Source organism: Rhododendron vialii, chromosome 11a (assembly GCF_030253575.1).
Source record: "Rhododendron vialii isolate Sample 1 chromosome 11a, ASM3025357v1".
NCBI classification, from domain to species: Eukaryota; Viridiplantae; Streptophyta; class Magnoliopsida; order Ericales; family Ericaceae; genus Rhododendron; species Rhododendron vialii.
Genome location: NC_080567.1, coordinates 167,501 through 172,500, shown reverse-complemented (window position 1 = coordinate 172,500; position 5,000 = coordinate 167,501).

Below are 5,000 nucleotides of genomic sequence, written 5' to 3'. Positions count from 1 at the left end.
AAACATTTTGGCTTCACATAAAAGCATCTACAAACTTACCTCTCCGCAACGGTGTCCCTGCCCCTAAGGGTTTCAACACCAATGCATCATTAAGATAGTTTTTTCGAAGGGACAGGGCCGTTGCCAATGGACGAGATCCATCGGGTTTGTGCCATAGCAAATGGATATCCATCAGCCGGCGCTCACCGCCAAGGCGACAAGCTTACCTCTCAGCAAGGAGGCATCCCCCGAAAGGGACACCAATGCATCATGGAGGAAAATTACCAAAGGGACAGTGCCATAGCCAATGGAGAACCATCAACCGGCGCTCGCCGCCTAAGCGACAAGCTTCTCCCTCGACAAGGAGGCAACCCCTGGGCTACGCAACGTGGCATTAGGAATCAAAGACCATTAGCCAGTTTCGCTTTTCCGTGCGGGGACACCAATGCGTCATCGGGAATGGGCCATAGCCAACGGATATCCATCAGCCGGCGCTCACCGCCAAGGCGACGAGCTTACCTCTCAGCAAGGAGGCATCCCCCGAAAGGGACACCAATGCATCATGGAGGAAAATTACCCAAGGGACAGTGCCATAGCCAATGGAGAACCATCAACCGGCGCTCGCCGCCTAAGCGACAAGCTTCTCCCTCAACAAGGAGGCAACCCCTGGGCTACGCAACGTGGCATTAGGAATCAAAGACCATTAGCCAGTTTCGCTTTTCCGTACGGGGACACCAATGCGTCATCGGGACTGTGCCATAGCCAACGGATATCCATCAGCCGGCGCTCACCGCCAAGGCGACGAGCTTACCTCTCAGCAAGGAGGCATCCCCCGAAAGGGACACCAATGCATCATGGAGGAAAATTACCCAAGGGACAGTGCCATAGCCAATGGAGAACCATCAACCGGCGCTCGCCGCCTAAGCGACAAGCTTCTCCCTCAACAAGGAGGCAACCCCTGGGCTACGCAACGTGGCATTAGGAATGAAAGACCATTAGCCAGTTTCGCTTTTCCGTACGGGGACACCAATGCATCATCGGGATTGTGCCATAGCCAACGGATATCCATCAGCCGGCGCTCACCGCCAAGGCGACAAGCTTACCTCTCAGCAAGGAGGCATCCCCGAAAGGGACACCAATGCATCATGGAGGAAAATTACCCAAGGGACAGTGCCATAGCCAATGGAGAACCATCAACCGGCGCTCGCCGCCTAAGCGACAAGCTTCTCCCTCGACAAGGAGGCAACCCCTGGGCTACGCAACGTGGCATTAGGAATCAAAGACCATTAGCCAGTTTCGCTTTTCCGTGCGGGGACACCAATGCATGGGATTGTGCCATAGCCAACGGATATCCATCAGCCGGCGCTCACCGCCAAGGCGGCAAGCTTACCTCTCAGCAAGGAGGCATCCCCCGAAAGGGACACCAATGCATCATGGAGGAAAATTACCCAAGGGACAGTGCCATAGCCAATGGAGAACCATCAACCGGCGCTCGCCGCCTAAGCGACAAGCTTCTCCCTCGACAAGGAGGCAACCCCTGGGCTACGCAACGTGGCATTAGGAATCAAAGACCATTAGCCAGTTTCGCTTTTCCGTGCGGGGACACCAATGCGTCATCGGGACTGGGCCATAGCCAACGGATATCCATCAGCCGGCGCTCACCGCCAAGGCGACGAGCTTACCTCTCAGCAAGGAGGCATCCCCCGAAAGGGACACCAATGCATCATGGAGGAAAATTACCCAAGGGACAGTGCCATAGCCAATGGAGAACCATCAACCGGCGCTCGCCGCCTAAGCGACAAGCTTCTCCCTCGACATGGAGGCAACCCCTGGGCTACGCAACGTGGCATTAGGAATCAAAGACCATTAGCCAGTTTCGCTTTTCCGTGCGGGGACACCAATGCGTCATCGGGAATGTGCCATAGCCAACGGATATCCATCAGCCGGCGCTCACCGCCAAGGCGTCGAGCTTACCTCTCAGCAAGGAGGCATCCCCCGAAAGGGACACCAATGCATCATGGAGGAAAATTACCCAAGGGACAGTGCCATAGCCAATGGAGAACCATCAACCAGCGCTCGCCGCCTAAGCGACAAGCTTTTCCCTCAACAAGGAGGCAACCCCTGGGCTACGCAACGTGGCATTAGGAATGAAAGACCATTAGCCAGTTACGCTTTTCCGTGCGGGGACACCAATGCATCATCGGGACTGTGCCATAGCCAACAGGTATCCGTTAGCCGGCGCTCACCACCAAGGTAGCAAGCTTACCTCTCAGCAAGGAGGCATCCCCCATGGGAACACCAATGCATCATGGAGGATGTGAGTCTGCAAGCATTCCCAACGGGACTCGAAAGCACGAGCATTTTGAGACCAAACGGCCATGGAGTTCTAGTTTCTGCCCGATAGTGTCATTGTTTGCTCTGCCATTCCTTGGCTAGGCCTTGCCTTTACCCGGGCATTTTTTTCTAGCGTTACCAACGGGTCATCTCTTTACGGGTTTCTGTGGCCAAACCGCCAACATTTGCCCGACATAGTTTTTCTTTGCCCGATAGAGTCATGCTTTGCCCCACGGGACGGGTAAAAATAACATTTCGCCTCCGGGGTATTTCGGTCTTTTTTCCGAGCATTACCCACGGGTAGTGCTTCCAGGGGTAACCAAGGCCAAATGGCCAAGAATTGCCCGATAGAGTCCTGCTCTGCTCGATAGAGCTGTGCATTGCCTTGCGGGACGACTTAATATAGCATTTCGATTCAGGGGCATTTCGGTCTTTTTTCCGTGCATTACCGACGGGTAGTGTTTTCTCGAGTAACCGAGGCCAAATGGCCAAGATTTGCCCGGGTGGTCTCGATAGCAACGTGCCTTGGCACCCGGCGTCGGGTGGCCTCGGCTTCCCCAAGGGAGGGACACCACCCCCCCCTATAGTAGTAAAATTAGCCTTTGCCCTTGTGGCAGGAAGGAACATCAATGTGTCCGAACTGAAGCAATAGGGGTTTTTTTGAGCATCGCAACTTTTTTTCATAAACTTTGAATTGGGACATCTTCACAAAAATATGAAGCAACTCCTCCAAAAAATTCAGAATTTTTTGCCAAAAGGATAATTTTATATTAATTAAACAAAAAATAAATAGATAAAAATCATAAAAAATACAAAAAAATACAAAAAAAGTAAGAAAAAATCACAAAAAATTATAAACAAGCTACACAATAATTAGGTAAATATATTGGGTTGAAAAATAAGGCATCTATAATAGAAAATGTTTAAATTAAGACTTAAAAACATCTAAAAATAAAAATTAAAAAAGATTTTAAACTAACATTGCGAAAGTCCCAAAAGATGGCGACTAAACAAGAGTTTTTGGGGCGTTTCGACAAGAACATATTGGTGCTTGCATTGATTTGCCCGGCGACAAGCTACTTTTTAGCCGGTACCCAGCAAATTCTTAGCCGTTAACCAACAACTTTTTAGCCGTTACCCAGCAACTTGCTTGCCGTTGCCTAGAAACTTCTTAGCCATTACCCAGCGTTACCCGTCATCTTGGTTGTTGTTGCCGATACCCAGCATTACCCGACAGCTTGGTTGCCATCACCCAACAACTTTTTACCCGATAGCCAGCATTACCCGACAGCTTGGTTGCCGTTACCCAGCAACATTTTAGCCGATACCCAGCAACTTTTTAGCCGATAGCCAGCATTACCCGACAGCTTGGTTGCCGTTACCCAGCAACATTTTAGCCGATACCCAGCAACTTTTTAGCCGATACCCAGCATTACCCGACAGCTTGGTTGCCGTTACCCAGCAACATTTTAGCCGATACCCAGCAACTTTTTAGCCGATACCCAGCATTACCCGACAGCTTGGTTGCCGTTACCCAGCAACATTTTAGCCGATACCCAGCATTACCCGACAGCTTGGTTGCCGTTACCCAGCAACTTTTTAGCCGTTACCCGGTGAGCCAACTTGCCATGCCTTGGCTAGAACAGTCAACTGTTGTTGCCTACATTCATGTGCGATTCCCGATGCCTTGTCTAGACCGTCGTCTTGGCATACGCCCAAGTGTTTGCCCAAGTGTTTCCCAAGTGTTTCCAAGTGTCCAAGTTCCAAAGTGCCTAAGTGCCGTGCCGTGCCGCGCGCGCGCGCGCGGGTCTTTGATATAAGAATATTTAGAAAAAAAATTCTAAACATGCTATATATCAAAGACCCACGCGCGCGCGCGCGCGCGGCACGGCACGGCACTTAGGCACTTTGGAACTTGGACACTTGGAAACACTTGGACGGCTAGGCGGTGGACGATAACGACTGGTACAGCCTAGCCCAAACGGCAAAGAAAATCTAGTTTCGCCTTTGCCGAACCCGGTTATATTAGCATGCCGTTTCAAGGGCCTTTCGGTGCTCTTTCCGAGCATAACTGACGGATCGGGTTCTCTTGAGTAAGCGAGGCAACGAGGCAGAGGAAATCTAGTTTTTGCTCGATAGAGTCGCGTCTCGGCTAAAAGAGCATGCCGTTTCATGAGAATTTCGGCCTTTTCTTCCGAGCATTACCGACGGGATGTGATTCGAGGGGTATTCGAGGCCAAACGGCCAGCAACTGCCCGATAGAGTCCTGCTCTGCCCGATAGAGCCGTGCTTTGCCTTTCGGGACGGCTTAAAATAGCATTTCGATTCAGGGGCATTTCGGTCTTTTTTCCGGGCATTACCGACGGGTAGTGTTTTCTCGAGTAACCGAGGCCAAATGGCCAAGAATTGCCCGGGTGGTCTCGATAGCAACGTGCCTTGGCACCCGGCGTCGGGTGGCCACGGCTTCCCCAAGGGAGGGACACCACCCCCCCCTATAGTAGTAAAATTAGCCTTTGCCCTTGTGGCAGGAAGGAACATCAATGTGTCCGAACTGAAGCAATGGGGTTTTTTTTGAGCATCACAACTTTTTTTCATGAACTTTGAATTGGGACATCTTCACAAAAATATGGAGCACCTCCACAAAAAAATTCAGAATTTTTTGCCCAAAGGATAATTTTATATTAATT